Below are 24,824 nucleotides of genomic sequence, written 5' to 3'. Positions count from 1 at the left end.
AAGTGGCAATAGTATATAAGTGTATTTTTATTTATCATACTATTTATAATAATAATAATTATTATTATTATTTACAATTATCAGAGAGGGGCACAATACATTTTGAGACAAAAGGGGCAGGCCCTATATATATATATATATATATATATATATATATATATATATATATATATAGGGGCCATGTTGGAGACTTGGCTGACGACCCACGGAGAGGAAGCCGATGGAGGTGGAGACCCAGGCGGTGGTGATGAGCCCAAGCATCATCGATGGCTTTGGAAACCTAGGCGGAGCTGCAGCGACCAGTGTCCGAGGTCGAGCCAGGTTACCAGAGGACTGAGGCAAAGCCTATGCGACTGAGAACCAAGGTGGAGCCGGAGGCAAGGTGGAGAGACGAAGCGCAACTGAACGCCCAGAAGTCCATGTTGCAGGCAGAGCGACATCTGACCAAGGCGAAGCCGGAGGGATGAGGGAGTCCAGTGGAGCCATAAGGACGATGCACAGTGTTGCTGGCTCGCACACCTGGTCAGACTTTCCTTCGGGCTCAGGATTCGGGGTGATGGTAGTGATGGCAATTTCAAAACACTGCTTCATGAAGCTTCGAAGCCTTTACAAATGTTTTGTTCCGAATCAGTGGTTCGGAGGCGTGTATCAAACTGCCAGAGTCACGTGATTTCAGTAAAGGAAGCTTCAATTCGTCATAACTGTTTCGAAACACTAGAGCTCCCCCTACAGCTGTGAGGCGTATATTTCACAACAATGTCGTAAAAAAACTCACTTGCGGCACCCTCCTCCCCCTTTCTACCACTGCTCATGTGCATTTGTTATTATCGGAGCTGGCCAACTTTATCATGTGGAGCTATGTCTAACGAGGTGGGTAATACATCATACACATTGAGGGCGGCGTGTGTGTTTATGTCGAATTGCCGTAAAGCAGTTTGTGTTTCTCGCTCGTTCTCGCTTCTCACGAGACTTCCTATTTCCAACTTACCCGGATGCTAGTCCCCATGTTGCAAGGTTGGTTTTCCGCCTAGGAACGTTGGGGGGAGCGGGGAAAGTCACCATTCTCACCAGAACAGGTTAATAAACCATCCAAATGATTTCTAAATTGTTTTATTAAGTTGAAATAGTTGCCGAATGCCCCTTTAAAGCACCGTTTTTGACTGCGCATGTGCGAACGTGCTCGACTGTAAGAACGAGCCTATAATTGAATCTGAAAAAAATGCAAAATAACTGAGAAAAATGAGAAATAATCCTCAGCTGTCATGTCTGTAATTCATATGAAAACATCTAGCGTTAATTCAATTTTAAAAAGTTTCATTAAAATAAGTTATTTCTCCACCACGTGCGTGACGTAATAAACCAACGTGGTTGAACGATCAGTTTTTGACAAAATGGTTTCTGGAAACAGTTGTGAATAGCAAGTTGATTTCTTCAACGATGCATCGGACAATGGTAGTGAAGCAGCGAGTTACATCGTTGTACGGGAAACGCACCCGGAGTAGTTGGCATCTCGAGTCTGTGAAAACAATTATGAAACATAATGTTAACCACTTCTGTTCTCATTCTGAATTTCTTTGAGCCAATGGCACAGGGGGAAATTCTTAAATGAGGGACAAACTACACTCCCTGGATGGGTTTTCTTATAGTTTAACATTTAATATTTGATTTCCATTTGTGAAAGGTTTGATGAAATTGTTGACAAAAGATTCTATATTTTATTCTTACCCTTTTTTGTTTTATCCTTCAATAAATTGTCAACAAATGTACAAAGATTTAATCAAAATATTTATGTAAAATGTCTTTCAATGTTATTGACTTTTGTTTAGATATTTTTACACGCGATCCGTATTAATGCTTCACAAATGAATTGTACTGATGTTTTAAAATACTTTTACTCAGGAATTTAAAAACTATAAATATTAGCATTAAAATTATAATAATACAATAATAATGATTATAATAAGCATTACTTAAAGTCTTATAAAGTGTGAGTAAAATTTACATGAAATAGAGAAACTTTACTTAATTGTGTGTAGCCGTTTGAAAACATGCTGTTACATTTGTTTTAAATCTCTGAAAAAAAACAAATTTTTTATATTGGACTACAACAGTAAAAATAACTAATATAATATATAAAAAATGTGTTACTGTTGAGGGGGTCTCCAGTGCCACACCTCTTTCTCTAGAACTGAAAGTAATTTACAGGAAGCCAAAAAACTTGACCAAAGACCACACGTATACGTTGGCCTACTTTTATCAGTGAAGCATGACCGTTATGTTGCAGGAATGTGCAACATGACTACCTTGTATTGTTTAAGCAACTTGTATTGTTTAAAATGCTTACATATTTGTCAGACCAGCTGAAGTTTTAACAGGCCTGGGCCAGGTTTCCAGATAACGATGGATCTTAGAATTTACGAGTATTTTCTATGAGTGACTTTACAAATGTTCGTGTTCATTTCACGTGTGTTTCACAAAACTACAGCTGTGCTTTAAGTGCTACTTAAGAGTCGCTGTCCGTTTGTCAAGTTCTGAAATGTCAAGCTTGTGATTGTAGCACACGCTTGTATTTTGAAATGTTTAGCCTAATTGTTTTAATCTGATGTGCATTTTCTACGAGGCCAATAATCTATAAATGCACAAACCTAGGGGTGGAGACACCAGCAAAATGGCTGAACCAAAGAAAATACATTTTTCAAAAAGAGGAGATTAATTTCATTTTAGAGGAGTTGGAGTTATACAACATATTTTATTCAGCAGGTCATACAAATAAATAAAAAACAAAAAAATCTGGGATGATATTTCTACAAAACTGGCTGCTACTAGGGGCATTCAAAGTTCAGGGAAGGAGGTTAGGAAGAAGTGGCAGGACTTTGCCAGCCTTCCTAAAAGGAAAAGGGCACTGCAGAGGGCAACATTTAATAAAACAGGTGGTGGGACCAATAAGTCCCATCTTCTCACAGCAGAGGAAGAAAAGACCTTGTCAGTACTTGGCACAAGTGCTTCAGATGGCATTTGTGGTGGTATTGACATCCACAGAGGAGTAGGGCTAACTCAACCTGAGCCTGAGTCAGGTCCTTCATGCTCAGAGGAACTATCAGTTTCATCTGCCATCTCCCAGCATCTACCATCTCCCAGTCCTCCAAACAACCCTCCCAGGCCTCAGCCTCCATCTTCTGTTGTCCAGACTGCAGCCACAACACCTCAGCAGTTTGAGAATGTTTGTAGTTGTAGTCAGGACATTTTAGAGTGTCCTTACTTAACAGAGAGGAGGATGAAGAGGTGGAGGAGGAGGATGAAGATGGCATGATGGCACCACATGATGGCCAACCAAGAAATACCCAATACATGGCTGGGTTTCGTGCACGTCAGCAAGTCATTGACATATTTATTTTGTTCATCCCTTTTTTTCCCAGTCTTTGAAGCATATTAAATCTTTTATTTTATTTTTTGTTCATTCATTTAATTTAGAAAAAATATTTTTTTAGTAGGCCTAATGGAATTATTTAAGTGAACTTAATGTGACGGAGCAATTTACTTTTTAAGCGCTGTGTGTCAAGCATATACACCATTTTCACTAGAATCATTTGAGTAGTGAATCATTCATAATGTCTGTGATCAATGTTTTTTGATGCAAGTTTAAGCTAATAAAAATAATAACTAGAATGTACATTTCCTGAAGAAAATGTGAGTGGTGCTTGAAGTGGCAAAACTCGCCACTCGGTTGCTAGGTTGTGGTACATGATTCCGTATGAGCCAAATAACATGTCTGTACGATGTTCTGGTGCTGAGATGTAGCTTATTCATGTTGTTCAGGTGGTTGCTAGGGTGTTGTGGGCGGTTGCTAGGCGGTTGCTATGGTGTTCTGGGTGGCTGCTATGGTGTTGCTAGGCTGTTGCTATTTAGTTCTGGATGGTTGCTATGGTGTTGCTAGGCGGTCTCTAGGGTATTCAGTGTGGTTGCTAGGGTGTAGGCAGTTGCTGGGGTGTTCTAGGTGGTTGCTAGGCGGTTTCTAGGGTATTCTTGGTAGTTGCTAGGGTGTTCTGGTAGGTTGCTAGGTGGTTGCTATGCTGTTGCTAGGGTATTCTGGTTGGTTGCTAGGGTGTTGCTAGGCATTTAAATTTCAATGGTTCACTGCTGGGGGCGATGATCTCGGTCAACGCATGAATCCTGTGTCCTGCAGTTCCCCAGCAATCGCCCAGAGGACCAACACCAGTTAGGTGTACCTTTGTGTGTTCATTCAAGCTGGTTCTAAAAAATACACACAACGAGCAGTCTGGAAAGTTTGTTGGCACACCAGTTGTAGAAATTTCCTGATGTGGTCCTCGAGAGATTGCTGCTCCATGCATGCAGAGCAGCTGGATGGCTGGTAAGATCATTCTGTTTTCAGTTTTGGTCCAGTATTCTGTTACATTCTGGTGGTTGTAGTAATCGTACGACACAGGAGAATCCAAACAAACACTTCTTTATTAATCCACAAAGATACACACAGGAGCTCACAGTAGAAAACTAACAGATTTGACTTTGCACAGCTACTAGAAGATTTACAACTGTCAGACTGTCGTCACGCTCAGTTTGAGCCTGCGTAGTCGCTCAGCCATCAGACAGGAAGTGCAATAATCGGGCTTCAGTCTTCTCCGTTGAAATCAATGGGGACGCTGTGTCCATTTCTTTTACTGTCTATGCTACTATCCGTGCCGCCATCTTTGTTTTGGGTCTGACGAATTGACGCGCATATTTTGCATCGACGTATTTTTGCGTCGACGTAATCGATGATGTCCACGCGTTGTCCCAGCCCTACTACAGATAATTTGAATCCCCATTTATTTGCCCATTTTTACACAGCAAATATTGCAGCTTGCATTTTCTTACTGACGTGCAAAACATTGCGCCGTCTTACCCACAGAGCCCCATCATCTGCGAACAAAGATTTCCCTATTTCCCTATTTCCACTTTGTTCAACCTGAGAGATGTCATTTATCATTATGTTGAATAACAGCAGGGTACACACACTAAGTTGTGGAGTCCCATTCTCCACCTTATATACACTGGAGTATTCTGCATCTACTGGGAAGTCCGGTTCTTTTCCGTGAAACGGTTCTTTCAGACAGTTCGTTTCAATGAACCGGTTCAAAAAAATGGTTCACCAGTTCTTTTACGTTCTCACGTAATGACGTCAATTCTATCATCCCGGCAGATACAAAATACTTTAAATAAAAGGCATTTGTAATCATAACTTCAGTTAAATAATAGTACTCATCGTCATAATTATCTTGTATTAGTTTCTTACTTTTACGTTTTGCAAACGAACCCTGTAGCCTACAGGCGATGTGCAAACGCGGATGTTTTACATGTATAACAGATATAAAGTGCATAAATTGTCTTCATCATTTTATTTGTTATTAAATAAACTTACATTTCGGCCCCTCATTTAAGTCCTCGGTTCACTCCTGCTGCGTGCTCATGTATCAGCACATCATCAGTTGGCCGAAAGAAAGTTCTGTTCAGAGACGGTTATCACGCATGCTCAGTATCTCCAGCTCATCGGTTCTCCGTATCGAACGTGTCCGAAAGAAACAGTTCTCGGTTCTGTACTGGTGATTCAAGAACTGCAGCAACCAGTTATTGACTCGAGAACCGTAGCATAGGCCTGTAGGTGCTGAGCAGAGAACTGCTGAAACCTGAATATAGGCTACAGTCGACAAAACAAAAAAACCGATGCATGTCTCCAGTATGTTTAATATGTTATGTTTTAACGCATTATAAACATTTACTAAGCAGTGCACCATTAAAAGAGTTTGGCAAGAGTTTACATCAAAGATTTATATCAACTTACTTAAATGAGCTGTTCCTGAAAATATAATTTTAGTAGCCTATAATAATAAATGTTAGTTTGACAGTTTTACAATCCATTCATTGTCTTTCCAAACTTTAAAAGAATACAGTAATAATAAAGTAATTATGTAATCAACATGTTTCCAACATGTTTTATTTTGTTACACTTAGCCTACTGATGTTCAACTAAATACTTAAGAAATGTAAATTTCGTCCCTCAGAAAAAAATTGCACGCATGCTCAGCTCATCGGTTCTCAGTATGTCGAACGTGTCCGAAAGAAACCGTTCTCGGTTCTGTACTGGTGGTCAGAGAACCGCTGTACCTGTGCGTTCGGTAGTACGCGCATGCGCAGTATCAGCTGCTTGTGCTCATCACTTCTCTCAGCAGCAACATTTCTCAGTTCAGTGAACTGTTGGAGTTACTGGAGTAAGATATACCAAAGTCCTTTTAGGCAAGTCATGCCACTCGGCCGCCATCTTGGCAACGCCTCCGGGCAGCTATTTCGGACTAACAAGACCAGGCTCCTATCTAAATGAATGGGCAGATAGTCAGAACTGCACTTTTCACTGGTCACAGGGACATAAAAACTGCATGTATAGAAACAGCAGTAAAATATGATAAAAATCGCTGAAAAAGTTTGATGACTTTGCCCCAAAATAAGGTTTAAAATGCCTTTTTCCCCACAGGTTATACTTTACTACACATGCGCAAGGGTTCTCTCCCTCTCTGACGTGCGCGCGCTGCACGGTTTGAAGCACAGTATGTGTGAGCTCTCGCTCGCTCGCTCTAGATTCTGGGAGATTTGAACTAATTTGCGGGCATCAGGGAGCCGCTATAAATATGCGGTAGACACTTGGGATGTCTGATATTTACACAACGCACACATACACTGCATATCAAATCTGCGGCCTTTTCAAACAGTAACGTATTTTCCACTGTCTCAAACCTCAACTGTGCGCATGCGTCAGTGGAACCAGACGATAGGCTTAAATGTTTCCCGGCTTGACTGTTAAAGGCAGACGATTGGCTTTCCAGTGGGAGGGGATAGGGATGGGAATTGATAAGATTTTATCAATATCAATGCCACTAACGATTCTGCTTATCGATCCGATTCTTTAACGATTCTCTTATCGATTCCTGATAGCACTGTGTGGGAAAAAGTAGTCTTTTTCGGGGGGGAAAACAAGTCGTTTTAATGCTTACACTTGACTAAGCAAACTGTACTTTTTATGTAATTTCTGTAATAAATGGAACCTTATTGTAAAGTGTTACCGATTAGTTATACACCGATTAAACGTCCCGTGAGTTCAGTGTTGGAAAGATCAGTTGTTTTATTAAAACGAATCGGTTCAAATGAGTCATTAGTTCGCGAATTGGACGTGTCATTATCGGACGTGTGCGCGTTGTGTGATTATCCCGCCAGTTGGGACATCCCACAAGATGTGTGTCATCACAGAAAATATTTCATCACTGGATCGTTTTTTTTCGTTTATTTGAAGTGTGATTATGTCAGCTGAATGTGCGGAAGACTTTTCAGAGAAGATAAGGCAACGTATTTTAGCACAATTCACACCCAGCGGCAATTCAGGAAAAACAAATCTCCGAATGCTCCACATAAAACTTTAGTCTCCCTACCTTACCATCGTGTCGTTTATTTTGATTAATATGTGCAAGGGAGAGAGGAAGACAGCGCTTAGTTTTGAGACGGTGAAGCCTACTTTCGCCTTGCTCCGAAGAGAGAGAGTGCGTGCGCGCGACCGGGGCTCTCTCTCTCTCTCTCTCTCTCTCTGCTCGATCAGTTTAACATGCGCCCTGTCACAAGCGCAGCGGTTCATCTACATTACCAGAGAGAGACAATTTTACTCACTGATCAAATAAGACTTTGCAGGACAAAGATTATCTTTGGACGCGGTGCTATGGTGCTTGATAAAGGACAAAAGGGACAGTTGTGAGTTCACGGTCTGTACATACTATGGCTGACTCAGAGCAGGAGCATCGATAAGAGGACTCGTTAACGTCGAGGGCATACAATATCGATGGATCGTAAAATTTAGAACCGGTTCTCGAGTGGAACCGGTTTTCGATTCCCATCCCTAGGAGGGGACATGTTCATACAACCGCCATCTTTGGCGTTACGGGTTTTCCCTATATAGTTGTATTGAGGATTGAGTAAGTGGCATGTCTCTATAAATAGTCTCTGGATATACTCCGGGATATTGGTTTATTTCGATTCGAAGGGACTGTCAGGCATGTCTGAAAGTGAGTAACTTTAGTAACTTGTGGATCAGTACTGACACAAGACGCGAACTGTTTCGAACAATTCAGTCCTTTTTAAGTGCACTGGTTCGACTGGTTCACTAAAAAGAACCGGTTCAAAAAAATGATTCGTTCATGAACCGGCCATCACTAGCGCCTACTCTTACTTGTATTTCCCTGTCAAATAAAAAGTTCATAACCCAATTATATGCTCTACCACCATTACCCAATGACTTCAACTTAATAAGTAACCTTTCTTTCCAGAGCATATCATATGCTTTTTCTATGTCAAAAAATACAGCTATCAATATTTCTTTGTTGGTCTGTGCTTTCCAGATGTCTGATTCTAAGCACAATACTGAGTCCATTGTATTCTGACCCCTATGGAACCCACTTTGGTATGGGTACAGAAGAGCTTTACTCTCTAGGAAATATGTTAAACGTTCAGTGACCATTCGTTCCATAATTTTGCATAAATGTGAAGTTAATGCAATAGGTCTGTAACTAGAAGGGTCTGACTGATCTTTTCCTGGTTTTGGAATGGGCACTATTATTGCTTGTTTCCAAACTAAAGGAAGTTGGCCAATATCCCACACTTTATTAAACAATCCCAACACCATGTCCAGTGCACTATCTGTCATGTGTGCCAACATTCCATAACATGCATCTTTTCCTGGAGTGGTCTGATGAGCCCTTGTAATTGCTCTTCTTAGCTCAAACATATTAAACGGTAGATCTAACAGATCTCATGACACCTTTATTTTCTCTGTTATGTTGGGATTCTCCATTATGATTCTATCTCTACACTGCCTATTCTCATCTGTGAGATTACATGAACTATGAACCCTTTCAATTTTTTGTGCAAGAACTTTTCTAAATTATTGACAGCCATTTTGTTCCCAGAATTTTCTTTCCCTTATCATAATAACCTTCAGTGCCAACTTAAGGTACCACAGGGTAGTGATCACTTCCTATTGTTTGATCACATTCCATGTGCTTTAACCTGCGATTTCACTAGACACAAGTTTTAGATCAAGCGCTGCCTCTGTGTAACTATTATATCGTGTTCCTTCCCCATTATTAATACATACCAAACAGTGATTATCTATGAATTCTTCAATCACTAAACCATTTAAATCTGTTCTATTGCTGCCCCATAGTGAATTATGTCAATTGAAATCCCCACACCATATCACGTTATCTTGCAATAGTTCTCCAACACTCTCTAGTCTAGACTTATTTTCCCACACTATTATTATAGTAATTAATTATGTCAATATTACCTCTATTAGTCCATACCTTAACCGCAATTGATTCATGATCTGTGCTTATATGTATAACCTTATAACTCATTCCATTTTGTAAGAATGTCACAACGCCTCCATCTTTGCCAGATTCTCTCTCTCCTAACAGCAGTATATCCCTTTATAATAAAGTCCAACTGTGGCTTTAACCATGTCACCTCTATACACATTACGGTTACACTTTATTTTGATAGTCACTTTAGACATTCTACTTACTATAAGTAACTTTTCAACTACATGTCAACTAACTGTCATTAGAGTATTAGTAGGCTGTAGTAGACTGTCAGTAGACTGTTAGGTTATGGTTAGGTGTTAGGGTTCGGGTTAGGAGAACAATTTTACTTGTAATTGCTAAGTTACTTATAGTCAGTAGAATATCTGTTGGGGGACCAACAAAATAAAGTGTTAGCAGATATTAAGCAGACAGTCTACTAATACAGTAATGACAGTTAGTTGACATGTAGCTGCAAAGTTACTTATAGTTAGTAGAATCTCTAAAGTGGACTATTGAAATAAAGTGTTACCCAAATTGCATCAGGTTTCTCTTCCAACTTATCAATATACTTTTTAAACTCTTGTCCATTTGAAATGAATCTTATTGCATTCCACTGGAGTAGAATTAACACCATTAAGAGGATCCAACACATGTCTGAGATGACTGATTATCTTCATTAAGAATGTCTTTAACTGTTTCCAAGTGCAGCCCTCTCACATCAAGGTACTTCTCAGCTGATTTGACAATTTTGATCCTTTAATTTAGACTTTTTGTCTGTGCTGATAAATGCCAATAAAGATCTTTTCCGGGAGTCTTTCCTCATCAAATGTGATCAGTACTGAGAGACTGTAACTTTTAATCCCATTTCTGCTTGCTTTAAGACGTCTGACTTCACTCACTTTTGCATTTGTTACATTTCCTTTAACATCATCTGCTGTTACATTTACCGGAATCCCTGTAATAACTCCCCTGACCAATTTTCTGTCAGTCGTCAGAGAACATTGTACTTTCTTGCCCTTATTTTATTAATTCTAATTGGTTTTCCTTGTTGTACTCCATCCTTACATATAATTAGTAATGATCCATTTCACAATATTTTAGCACTCCTTACCTCCCCGATTTCCTTACTTATGGATTTAGTTAGCTGTATTGGATTCCAATCGCCGAATGAAGCCCCCTCAAGTTTTACTATTGCCTTGAAATCCTCTCTCCTCCTTTCTGTTACAGTTTCTCTCCCGTCACTATCACTCCCATCTGATTTTGGGCTCTTTTTACGCTTATTTTTCCTACCTACTGTAAGGGTGGATTTCCTGCAGGGGTTCAGACTGCAAGACTGGCGAATGACTAAAGAAATGTCAGCAAGATGGTAGAAATCTGTACATTTCTTGTCTATTACCACCCACTGCCATTTATACCAACGACAGAAATAAGCGAAGTTACAATATCTTAATATGTGGGGGAGCATTGCTATATAGAGTGACAATATTGTATTGCAATAAGTAGCACTAAGACCGCATAAGAAAGAGCAGAGCATAAAAGAGAGAGAGAGAGCAACAGTTACAATCTTCTTTTATCCTTTCCCTGACCATGTGATTAAAACCTAAATGTGAGACATTCAAACTGACCAATCAGATAAATACAACTTCCCCCATGGTACTAAAGGTATGAAAATTCACAGACCCCCAAAGTACACACATCTTGGCCCACAGGCCTTGATCACTATCAGCCCCTCAACTCCAAAGGGTCATGGGGGAAAGAGGGAGTGGAAAACAGTAAGCAAATGTCTTTGTTAATTTCAAATATCTTGGATTATCTTCAATCCTACACTACTATATTCCACTTTTCATAATTCCCGCCACCTACGTCCATCTCTCCTAACTCACTTACTGAACCGTCACTTCCTTCTGCCATCTCTCTCCAGTCACAGTCCTCTCTCAGAACGGGTCCTCTTTCATCCAGACAATGAACTGAGGAAACAAAGAGAAACAAATTTACCAAAACCATCGTTCCAACGAACATTCGCAAACTAGCATCGCAAACTTGGGTGGTTGGATCAACTAAGTAAGAACGAGCCTATAATTGAATCTGAAAAAATGCAAAATAACTGAGAAAAATGAGAAATAGCCCTCAGATGTTATTCAATTCAAATTTATTTGTATAGCGCTTTTCACAATACATATTGTTTCAAAGCAGCTTTACAGAAAGTGCATTTCAGAAATGTACATAGAAAAATACAGTTAGTTAATCATGTATTAATTTAGGGCATAACATATCGCCGGCGTTGAGTCGTCTCTTCACAGGCGTTTAGTCATCTCATCGCAGGTGTTGGGGCATCTGAAGTGTCCGTGAGAGGCTGGATACAAACTGGAGCTGACGAACGCTATTTACCTCGGGACTAGCGTCCCGAGATAACAGCAGAAGAGCAGATGGGAAATAATTACAATAGTTGCTGTTCATAATAGAAGTGCATTCGATCTGATTCAACAGTAGTATAAAGGGTAAGCATTATGTGAATGCTTGGCTAAAGAGATGCGTCTTTAATCTAGTTTTAAACTGAAACAGCGAATCTGAGCCTCGAACGATATCAGGAAGATTATTCCAGAGTTTAGGAGCTAAATGTGAGAACACCCTCCCTCCTTTAGTGGACTTAGATATCCTAGGAATGACCAGAAGCCTCGAATTTAGTGATCTTAAAGAACGCAATGGATTGGAGGGCGATAGAAGGTCCGCATTAAATAAAATGAAATTTGTTTTGCTAATATTTAATGACAGTTTGTTACATTTAAACCAGGAGTCAACTTTAGTTAACTCTGAGTTTACTATATCTTGTAGTATATGTGGGTTTCTGTGTGATGCAAATAGATTTGTGTCGTCAGCAAAAATTATTTTATGAAATATATTAGAGGAATTTATAAAATCATTTATGTATATAATGAATAGAAGTGGACCCAAGATTGAACCTTGGGGGACCCCATAGATTATAGGTATACAAGTAGAGTTTTGATCATCGACATGGACATACTGTTCCCTCTCATTTAGATAACTTCTGAACCATTCAAGTGCTAGACCTCTGATACCATAATGATGTGTGCACACGCATACGCATACACACAACATATACATAAAAAAATATTGTAGTACCATTGTGTAGTAATTTGTACCACGCCACAGTCATCAGCAACAACTTGCAATGAAAGGAAAAAAAAAAAGAAGAAGAAATAATAATAACCTCAAAATGAAACATAAGATGTCTCTCACCATACCGCCCTAGAAACAGGCCTCCCGTGAAAGGGAGCAGTCTATTGTAAACATTAAGTCATATTAAAGTCCTGATAGAGAGACTATCTCCCGTTTTTGGGCGACCTGCGATCTTATGCGTTCCGTGAGGGCAAGGAGACAATAAAGGCTTCAGCCTCAGCTACCGTTGGAAAATGTTTCCTACCTCCTGACTCTATCTTGATGTAAAGCCTGGCCGGGTACAGCAGGGCCGGCTTAAACCCTCGCTCGTACAACTCCGACATGACCACCTTGAACTCGTTCCGCTGCTGCACGACCTCTGGAGGATAATCCTCAAACACAAGGATGGAATGATCCCGGAATTTCAGCCTACCCCTCATGGACCGGGCATGACGGATGATCTTGTCCTTTACCTGGAACCTGAGGAGACGGATGATGACCGGTCTTGGCCGCTGGTTGGGTGCAGGTTTAAGTGCCAGGGCTCTATGGGCCCGTTCACATTCCACAGGCGAATTTAGGACCCCTCCAAAGACCTCCTCGAGCATCTTTGTGAAAAAGACTGTCGGTTGTATCCCCTCCACGGATTCAGGTACACCGATTACTCTGATGTTGTTACGCCGACTTCGTGATTCGAGGTCGACAACTTTAATTGCTAGTTTAGCATGGTCCGTCTGGAGCTTAGCGATAGCTTCATTTGCAGCTTTCAGGCATATCTCTCGCGCGTCACCTTCGCTCTCAAGAATTTCAAGTTTCTCAGCGTGTTCTGTCACTGTATTTATGACACAGTTCAATTTGGTCTCAAGAGCTGAGAAAGTTTGTTTGAAATCCTCGGAGATGGCAGTTCGATGAGACTCAAGCAGGTGGGTGAGTGACGCCATGGTGTCCGCCTCGGCGTTTTAGTCGGTTTGCACCGATTTAGCTTTCGGCATAGTTGTTGCAGATCAGCAAGATAGTAAATCCACCACTTTTGGATAGTTTTAGGAGCGAGTTAGGTTACAATCGTTGAGATTAATGAGCGAACATTTGCAAATGCAAGAACGCGAGACGCAGCGTGCTTCACTTGTTACCACATCACGTCATCATTTTAGTACCTTGACCTAGTAAGAACTCTAGCAGCTGCATTTTGCACTAACTATAGCTTGTTTATTGAGGATGCAGGACAGCCAGCTAATAAAGCATTACAGTAATCTAGTCTCGAGGTCTTGAATGCATGAACTAACTTTTCTGCATCAGAAACAGATAGCATGTTACGTAGCTTAGCAATGTTTCAAAGGTGGAAAAAGGCTGTTCTTGTAACATATGAAATATGATTTTCGAAAGACAAGCTGTGGTCTAGTATAACACCCAGGTCTTTTACTGTAGTGGATAAAGTAACAGGACATCCTTCTAAATTAAAGTTGTATTGTTCGAGGTTTTGTGGGTAGTTTTTTGGACCAATAAGTAATACCTCCGTTTTATCTGAATTTAATAGCAGGAAATTACACGTCATCCAGCATTTTATATCTTTAAGACACTCTGTCAATTTAGATAAGTTAGTGTTTTCAGATGGTCGTGATGAAATATATAATTGAGTGTCATCAGCATAACAGTGGAAATTAATTCCATGTTTTCTTATAATATTACCAAGTGGCAGCATATATATTGAGAATAGCAGTGGGCCTAACACCGGGCCCTCCATAGTCTACTGACGTTATCTTCGATTTTTCCCCATTTAAACAGACAAAATGGTAACGTTCTGATAAGTACGATCTAAACCAGCTTAATGCCTGTCCCTGAACAATGTCTGTCCCTGAAATTATGTCTGTAATTTATATGAAAACATCTAGCGTTAATTTAATTTTAAAAAGTTTCATTAAAATAAGTTATTTCTCCACCACGTGCGTGACGTAATAAACCAACGTGGTTGAACGACCAGTTTGCGACAAAATGGTTTCTGGAAACAGTTGTGAATAGCAAGTTGATTTCTTCAACGATGCATCGGACAATGATAGTGAATCAGCAAGTTACATCGTTGTACGGGAAACGCACCCGGAGTAGTTGGCATCTCGAGTCTGTGAAAACAATTATGAAACATAATGTTAACCACTTCTGTTCTCATTCTGAATTTCTTTGAGCCAATGGCACAGGGGGAAATTCTTAAATGAGGGACAAACTACACTCCCTGGATGGGTTTTCTTATAGTTTAACATTTAATATTTAATTTCCATTTGTGAAAGGTTTGATGAAATTGTTGACAGAAAATTCTTTATTTTATTCTCACCTTTTTTTTTCTTCAAACATTGAATCAAAATATTTATGTAAAATGTACTGTAATTCAATGTGATTGACTTTTGTTTAGATTATTAATGCTTCACAAATAAATTGTACTGATGTTTAAAAAAACTATTAGCATTAAATATTAGCATTAAAAATTATAATATAATAATGATTATAATAAGTATTACTTAAGAAAGTCTTATAAAGTGGGAGTAAAATTTACATGAAATAGAGAAAGTAATAGAGAAACTTTACTTAATTGTGTGTAGCCTTTTGAAAACATGCTGGTACATTTTTCAATTTCTGAAAAAATTGTTTCTTAATTTTCATTTTCAGTGACATTTTTTATATTGGACTACAACAGTAAAAATAACTAATATAATTAATATATATAAAAATGTGTTACTGTTGAGGGGGTCTCCAGTGCTACACCTCTTTCTTTAGAACTGAAAGTCATTTACAGGAAGCCAAAAAACTTCACCAAAGACCACACTTTATCAGTGAAAGGTGAAAGTTATGTTGAAAGAATGTGCATGACTACCTTGTAGGCTATTGTTTAATCAGAATCAGAAAGAGCTTTATTGCCAAGTGTGCTTGCACACACAAGGAATTTAAATACAGATACAACAAGAAACAGTAATACAAATTCTACAATAATTATACAAATATGAAAGTACTATAAAATATATGGTCACAGTTGGGTTTTGTCAGACTAAACATTTACAGATTATGAACATATTTACAGTATTTTTGAATAGTATGAATAAATATAAATATCACCTGAATTTTTAAGATATTGCACTAAACAGTGGGAGTATTGCACTTACAGGCATATGCCTTGGGAGATATGTTACTTGTGGGAAGAAACTGGAGGGGGGAGGGGGAGTGCAGGAGGTGATGGTGAATGTGTGAAGTGCAGATCAGAGCGGGTGAGTGGTGTGAATGAGGGCTTTTCAAACCTGCCGTAAAATTAGTTTAAATCATCAACTTGTAATAAGCAACTTGTATTGTTTAAATTGCTTACATATTTGTCAGACCAGCTGAAGTTTTAACAGAGAAGAAGTTAAAACGACACTTTTTAGTTAAAAAAAGTTAAAGTTAAAGTTAAAAAATAAGTTTTTGCCCTTCGAAATACTATAATAATTAAAAGACATAACTAAACGTGAGACTGTGTATCGTGATGCATTATTATTCTGCTAGTTAAAAAAATAATATCATGCAGTAACTTACAATATTGCTCTGAGCTTGTGCGTGTGACAGTGATTCATGCGCATAGTCAGTCAGCATGGCATCGCACGTCAAGTTCGTAAAGAGCTTTATTCAGTCCATTTTAAAAACAGATTTTGGCCGCCTCTCAATTTCTCAAATGGGTTAAACCAAAGATATTACCTCAGAAGTTCAAGTAAATGCACTACAAATCCGCACTCATGTAAGGGTGTGCATCTATTGCGTGGACGGAGAGAAAGCACTGACACCTGCAGGATTTAATCGGATGGTACTTTTTATTTAACCAGTGGCGGCTGGTGAAATATATCTGAGGTGGGGCGTTGTCATATTCTGTCGGTTTCAATAGTCTGCATGGGAGTCTTTTAGTATAGTGGCTTCGAGGTTGTGGAATGCTCTTCCTCAAGACATCCGTCCAACATCCACCCTTCTCTCCTTCAAAAACACATATTTTATCTCATTCTGTATATTACTCTTCAGCTCACAGTCTGTAAATTAAACATTGGTTATTGATATGCCATTTGTTTGAATCCCTCTATGTTTGTATCTTTAACCTAACTTTGTAAGTGACCTCTGTATATTAGCCCTACTTTCCGCCCTTGGTATGTGTATTGTGCTTTGATGTTGATTGTTCTATTCCTTAACCCAGTCCCAGTGGTTCTCAATATTTTTTAGAGTTGCACCCCATGAGGCTCTTAACATCTTACTTCGTACCCTATGGAGCTAGAAATGTGTCTTTATTACATGCAAGAAAAAAAATGATCTGAGAGAGAAAAAAGAATATTTGAGAGAAAAAGTTTTCATACCAATAGCAAAAAATTATATTTGAGACTAAAAAAAGTTTTGAGAGAAAGTATTTTCTCATAGAACATAAAAAATATTAATTTTTAATTTTTAAAATTATTTCTGAGAAAAAAAATCTCTCTCAAAATACTTTGAAAAAAATCTCAAATATATATTTTTTGCTATCAGTGTGAAAACATTTTCTCTCTAAAAAAAAAGTGTTTCTCTCAAAACGCTTTTCTTTGCTCTCGATGCAATGGCCGTTTCTCAAAACCAAGAATGCAAAGAACGGACTTGTGTTCTTGGGGAGAACGCTCTTGCTAGTTGTTCTTGGAAGAATGAACTTACAAGGTGACAAGCACACAGAACGCTGCTGACAGTTTGAGGCGATGTGTTCTTGCTGGTATTGCGCAATACCCCCACACAGCGCCGTCTTCAGTACCCAAACATAACAAGAATTATTGATGATAACAGCCAGGTTTTTAGCATGACTGGCCGGTTGGCTCGCTAGCTACACCCGCGTGCGCTAATGGAGATTCTTCACTACCGAAAATGTTTGAGCATATTTTCGATTCGCCATAAATTTTCGTAAAAATGGCAATATTTGAAATCTACACAGTATATTTCTCGCCTCAAATGCTATCAGAAGTGAATTTAGTGATGAAATAGCATACGAAATTGTAGAAAAACGACTTACTGTTGTTCTGCCTTTCTGCTCCACGCTCCTTCCTTGAATGCCGAATTGAATGCTGGGATATATCTGCCGTCAAGTTCACACAAGTTACCAACCGATGCATCCTCGGTAAAATGGGCGTGTCAAGAACACTTCCGGGATTTTTAACCGTTCTTGCCAAAATGCAAACTTGTGTATTGAGACAGTACTTGGGCAGCGAATGATGACGTTTCACAAGTCCACAAGAACACAAGTACAGACAAGAACGCATATTGAGAAACGGTCCTTGTTTTGCTCTCGTGTCAGGATTTTGCTTTAGCTGTGAAATTTGTCATGCGCGGGGCCACGTTCTTTTTTTCACCTATTGGAACGTTCCTATTGGCCAGTCGGGAACGAGATCGTCTTGTCTTGAGAGTCGAACTGAATCATTACACCATTGTTCGCGTTCGGTTCACCTAGATAGATGCCGCCTCTGCCTTAGTTGAGCACGGACACTTCAATGTTTGGGTAAGATGATGACACACAGACAACTCGATGTAGCTGGCTGAGCAAGTTCAGCATCACTGAAGATTAAACATTAAAAAATAGCACACATGCAAGTTTACCTAGCATGATGGCTAATTAATAATTAGCATTACTAGCGATTAGCAAGCTAATAATATAATACACGTTCATTCATGAATATGAGTGCTATTTTTGATGTTTAATCTTCAGTGATGCTGAACTTGCTCAGCCAGCTAACATTCAGTTGTGTGTGTCATCATCTTACCCAAACATTGTGTCCGTGCTCAACTTAGAGCTTTGATCGGGCCCAAAAAATCAAACCCTACCCGAGCCCGTGCACGTTGTGTCCGAGCCCGGCCTGACACATTAACTGTAATTATGAACCCGAGCCCGATTTAAACCCGACCATTTTAATACGTGGGTCGTTACAACTGACGTTCTCAACTACTTTCTATGTTACTTTCTCCTCCTCCTCTGTTCTGCACCTCCAAATACTTTCAAGTTAGCCTACGTGTCGCCATCATACACATCAGCATAAATGCTCCTGATACATTATGTGTTATTAAAGCATTAACACACAAACCACTGTTATAACATAAAATCAAGCAGCTACTGCGTGCATGGTTTGGCATTACTGAATGCGCGCAGTGCGGTCCCTTAAAAATTCCAAAAGCTGACTTCAGTTCATCGCGATCTCCCATATCCCTGTTATTATCAATGAAGCTGACTGCACAATGAATCTTTCATAATATATACACTTTGTTTGTTATAATTAGAGGATCTGCCAGCATACAGAATTCAGCTCTGAACAAAAAGTCCGTTTTGAGCAGTGAGGAGAGTCTATCTTAAATGCTTCTGATTGGCCATTGCGTTCAAGAAATCAACACATGTCTGTGATTGGCTACATCACTCAACGCTGCAAACATGTTATAAAACAAAATTCTGGCCTGTAAATCATTTGTATTTTGTTTTAGTTGTTCTTGTTGCTTTTCTGCAACAGATGAATAAAAATGTATTCGTTTTTATGTTTTATTCATAGATATTTCTAGTTTGCGGGAGTCCCACGAATCGTTTTACTCTCCCTGAACCCACACGTACTCAGAGTGAGTGCATTACCGCCCGCGCTCGCACTCGCACTCGCACTCGGCCATCAAATCTAGTCCCGCGCCGCACTCTTTTGCGTTGGGAGTGCACGTCTCTAGATCCCGGCCCGAGGATAGTGACGGGAAATATCGGCCCAACCTTGGGCTCGGGCTCGGGCAGAGAATCTAAGCTCTAAGGCAGAGGCGGCATCTATCTAGGTGAACCGAACGCGAATAATGGTGTAATGATTCAGTTCGTTTCGACTCTCAAGACAAGACAATGCTCACCCGACTGGGCAATAGGAACGATCCAATAGGAAAAAAAGAACGTTGGCCCGCCCATGACACCATTTTCACAGCTAAAGCAAAATCCTGACACAAGAGCAAAAAATTGCATCGAGAGCAAAGAAAAGCGTTTTGAGAGAAACACTTTTTTTTTTTAGAGAAAATGTTTTCACACTCATAGCAAAAAATATATATTTGAGATTTTTTTTCAAAGTATTTTGAGAGATTTTCTTTCTCAGAAATAATTTTACAAATTTCAAATTTATATCTTTTTATGTTCTATGAGAAAATACTTTTTCAAAACTTTTTTTAGTCTCAAATATTATTTTTTGCTATTGGTATGAAAACTTTTTCTCTCAAATATTATTTTTTCTCTCATGAAATACTTTTTTGCTATCAGTGTGATAACTTTTTCTCTCAAACTTTTTTTTTCTCTCAATTCATTTATTTTCTCGTAATTAATAAAGACACATTTCTAGCTCCATAGTACCCCCACTCTTCAGACATACCTTTTTCAGTAAGGGACAATATTTGCCCCCTTAAATCGATTTAAATAAATAAAAAAATCAATAGAGAAATGCGCAATGATGGTAAAAACAAAGTGATGCTAAATGAACATCACTTATTAATATTTCGTTTGTTGAACTGTTGTATAAAATCAATGTCACATTTGCATTCGTGTGGACCTTCATAATGTGATCAACATTAAACACAGGAACTCACACAGGGAATGTGTCTGTATCTGTGTTTGAATCTTATATCGATCTCCATGCACAGCCTGTGTCTATATTTGTTCTGCAAGCTAGTAAGTGCTAAATCTCTTATTTTACAAAGGTACATTGTCTAGAACTGTATAGTGCGATTTGCCAAGGCAGCAACTGCACGAGGTGTTATGTATTTACAGAATTTTACCTGATAGAAAAACATGCTCAGTTTAAATCTTATTTTAAAGCAGCACTAGGTAACTTTTCAACCTTCATAATATATTTCCAAGTCTCTTGTGATGGTACATCGACTTACAATAGGTTGAATGACACGTCTGTCATAGCCTGATGGGGTCTGTAGCGTTTTTAATCGTACTTTTAAACTTCGGGTTTCGGGTAGTAACCGGCGAACAAAGAGAACTACAAAATTCGACTGCTTCACGGCATATACGTCACTTCCACCACACAGCCACGTCCAAGTGATCTGAAGGCGCGGGCGCTTCCGTGTGTCACGTATACGCAGACTGGTGCATAGATATATACACTAGATGTCGCCTTGGCTAAGGTTTCGTTCCACTGAACTGCCGTCGCCAATGCGACATCTAGTGTATATATATATCTATGCACCAGTCTGCGTACACGTGACACACGGAAGCGCCCGCGCCTTCAGATCACTTGGACGTGGCTGTGTACAAAAGGTAAAAACGGTATAAATACTGTTCGTTTTCTCACACCAACCGCTCGTTTCGTGTCTTAGGCCATCAATGTGTACTTACGATGGGGAATTGTTTAATTTGGACGAAGGGGAATTGGTTTAATTTGGACGAAGGGGAATTGGTTTAATTTGGACGAAGGGGAATTGGTTTAATTTGGACTCTGTGCATGCTCTTTGAGGTGGTGACCATATACCTGCATTATATGACTGACAGACAAGAATGGTTTGACCTAAAAATATCAAAATTGAATCTACTGCGGAAAATAAGACACCTACCTCTTGGATGCCCTTGAGGTAAGCTAAAACATACCAAAATTTAATTTCAAAGTGAAGCTATCTTATCCTTCGTATATCTTCATGAATCCAGTAATGATAGTAGAGTAGTGAATTATCAATCTGGTAGCTAGTAAACGATATTCTAGTTTTTGATGGTTAGCTGGTTAGCTATCGTGGTTAGCTAAAATATAGTATTTTAATGGCTAGCATTCTTGTTCTGATTTGAACTTTGCAATCGATGAAATGCAAATAGCAAATGTTTGACCTAAAAAGTGTAGTCTACTCAACATGTACAAAGAAAGGAGGAAGATTATTAATATTATCATTGTGTTCATAGCTTCTCATTTGTTACATGTGTAAAGTTACTTGATTGTGTAATTTCCGATTATTGATAGCTACAGAGGCAAACGGGATTCTTGTCGCAATTTTTTCGGATGACGAATTTCCACCCTCATGTTGTTCTTGTGCAATACTTCTGTGTGATTAGATTCTACAAACATGAAGGGTTGTTGTGTTCAGTGCATGACTAAGTTACCTCAACAAAAGTCGAACTCAAATGTGTTGCTTGTTCTGAATAATCAGCAAAGTAATTACCCTTTTATGTGATTTTTGTCTTCTCACATTCCTGCTCATCACTAGCAACTAGAAAACACTGCTGAGTGTAACCACACAGACGTGTGTCTTGTAGAATGCAAATTCATGTACATTCAGAATGAATAGCTATAGTCTAGACCAGGGTCACCAACCCTGCTCCTGGAGAGCTACTGTTCTGCAGATTTTAGCTCCAACCCCAATCAAACACACCTGGACCAGCTAATCAAGCGGTTCAGGGTTACTTGATAATTACATGCATGTGTGTTGGAACAGGGTTGGAACTGAAGTCTGCAGTAGAGGATGACACGGGAGTGGATTTTCACTCCTGTCCCGTCCCACTCCCGTAGAAAGAAATCTTGTCCCGTCCCACTCCCAGACCAAAGTTTAAAAAATAATCCCATCCCATCCCGCTCCTGGTAAATTGACTCCCAATCCCATCCCGCTCCTAAACTGACTCCCAGTCCTGTACCGCTCCCATATACGGCAATTTTCGCTTGATGAACGAAGCGATGCTTGCCTGATTCTTTCCCGAATTTGCCTTGCAAGTGTGCTTCTTCAAACCGCTCGTCCCTGAATCACTTGCGTACTTGACTAAGACTAAGCATGTCTTACAAGCAGCGTACATTGTGCTATCACCGTCACATTCTACTCTCATAAACTTAATTAATATTTCAGACTTTCCGACCAGTTCTGTGAACTTAATAGACATGTCATTACTTCTGACTTTGCGCTGTAAATCATTTTTTGCCACATCGACTTCTCCGCGGCTGTTAGCTCCCTCCATCACTGCTCTTTGAATTTCGGCGGTAAGCCGTGACAAAAAGCACTGATGGCTTCTGGGACGGCTGGGTCGTGTAGTTATTTTTTAATTGCGTTACATTGTAGGCGTATTAAAAGGAAACTACAAAATGATGCATTTACTTTTTTCTTTTTTTGTCGTCTTTGCTTTTGGTTGATTCCCGCTCCCGTCTGCTCCCGTTAACCATTTATCCTGTACCGTCCAAATCCCGTGATTGATAGCAAAGATGACTCCCATCCTGCAGGAATCCCACGGGAATCCCGTGACCCATGGGATTCCCGAAAAAATGTCAGCCTCTAGTCTGCAGGACAGTAGCTCTCCAGGAGCAGGGTTGGTGATCCCTGGTCTAGACACTAGCTCACTTCTGCTAGGACAATTATATTCATATGACATGCTGAAATATATGCCACAGTACCTGGGATGAAAACATTTCACAGAACACCTGCATGTGACCTCCTCCTATAGTGTTCAGGGCTATCATGGTTGTCAACAAATGCACGTGCATGTAGGTTGACAAAGTTTACGACAGTAGTAGAGGACAATACTGTTTCCTAACTGTAGGGGGACCCCGAGTGCAAAAGTTACCTGGTGTTTCTTTAAATAGGTGAAAATAGCTTATTACCATATTTGACAGTGCTTACAGTGGAAAAACTTTGGTGACCACATATAAATGACAGCAGAGGTCAAGAGCTTTCTATAACTGCTGGTCTTATGTGTGTAGCACCTTCCGTTGCTAAATGACAAGCCTTCAAAGATGGACTGGGTTCAAGGTTCAGAGGTCAATATTTCAAAGCAGAAGTAATGTATCCTCTTCAGACTGACATTATGTTACTTTCCAGGTTGAGACCTTTCCAACGATGTGTTTGCTATAGTCCTCTGACAACGTTTTAATTTTCACATAATATCATGGTTTGCAGATGATCTACTTTGGGCGATAGCCTCCTTTATTGTCCCCAGAGGGATATCTGCCTTGAGTTCAAATGCTTCACACATAACACTTGACATATTGTTTTATCATACAGCTGACATATACTTGCAATAAAAACAACAAACAGTGAAATGTAGTCAGACTGAAGCACATCACACAGCAACAATCTATTGCTCATCTTTTACAAACAGTGACAAGAGCAACACACAACCATTTGCATTATATCATGAAGCTATTGCACAACCAGCCTCAAGCAGCATTATCTAACTCAAATTAAATATAATGCGTTTTTTATAATAACAACGTTATACTATTTTAATGATATAGGTACAAATATAATAAATGTGTAATATTAAAGTTTTAATTGAGGTAGGTCCAAATAGTTTAGAAATGTTAAGTTTAGATTGGGGTACCCATATCTTCTGCCGGAGGATAAGAGCTCAAACTTGGTATGGAGAATAAAGATGGATCAGACCACATTCTTTATGCTTGCCTGGAGAGACTGCTTTCTATTCCTCTCCACAACCTTCATGACAGTCATATTAAAATACTCTGTAATACAGCCTTGTATAACAAACCCTCTGATTCACCGTGATTGTATGCTTTAATGGTAACACCCACTTTCAACACGGGCCTTCCAGCCAAAGGTATTGTCCATATACACACCAAGGTGCCTATATATAGGAGCAGAGCTGATGGATTGGTTCATCATTTATGACCTCTGATACCTTCTGACCCATGTCACGACCCTTTCCTCAGCTTGTGAAATGGTTGAATGAGATGTGTTAGTTGTGTCTGTGTGCAGTAGGCTGAGGAAGAAGTGTGTCAAAAATGCCAAAACACATGTTGTATATGTACACATACAAAGCTATACTACTCTGTGAACAAAAACCTTAGCAACAATCTGCTTATCCTTTTCATTTCCTGAAAATGCTTCCAAAAAATAGTCCCATCTTAATTTTGAAAAGGTAGTCTCTCAGTAAAGGCTACAAAGGTAAGGATGGCTACAATCTGTAACCATGGTGATTGATATGAGGATCATCTTCTGAATATAATAATTAGTATGTTAGGCCTACCATAAATTGATATTTCAAAAAAGTCATTCATTTAAAACAACTAATAATGCAGTGTGATTTTAAATGAAACTAAGTCCCACACATAAATATGCTCATGTTTTATCCCCTTTAGTCTCTGCTATTAACATTCATCAACCACAAAATTAGAAAATTGCCTTTTTTAAATAACTATGCATGGAAAAAAAAATAACATAAATGCTTCTCTTTGTATAGTTTATTTTTTGTTTTTCACAACAGCACAAGTTAAAACAAATGCAAATTAGTCAAACAAGTCATTAGGCTATATTTCTAAACAC

At 39.2% G+C, this 24,824-nt stretch overlaps 1 protein-coding gene across 2 annotated transcripts in view; it reads right to left on the bottom strand.

The window, feature by feature from the left end:
- Positions 1–24,824, bottom strand: part of LOC143722932 (synapse differentiation-inducing gene protein 1-like) — a 98,799-nt gene that overhangs the window by 44,227 nt on the left and 29,748 nt on the right. Inside the window, exon 2 of one of the 2 annotated variants that reach the window (XR_013197012.1) lies at positions 14,658–14,680. The exons of the other annotated variant lie outside the window; for it this stretch is intronic. The gene's annotated coding sequence lies outside the window, so the exon portion shown is untranslated. Of the gene's footprint in view, positions 1–14,657; positions 14,681–24,824 lie in introns of those variants that run through there. 2 annotated transcript variants of the gene reach the window in all.

Source organism: Siphateles boraxobius, unplaced genomic scaffold (genome assembly GCF_051911475.1).
Source record: "Siphateles boraxobius isolate OS27281-9 unplaced genomic scaffold, OSU_SipBor_1 68, whole genome shotgun sequence".
Classification (NCBI taxonomy): domain Eukaryota; kingdom Metazoa; phylum Chordata; class Actinopteri; order Cypriniformes; family Leuciscidae; genus Siphateles; species Siphateles boraxobius.
The sequence above is the reverse complement of the archived record's forward strand: the minus strand, read 5'-3'. Positions and strand labels throughout refer to the sequence as shown.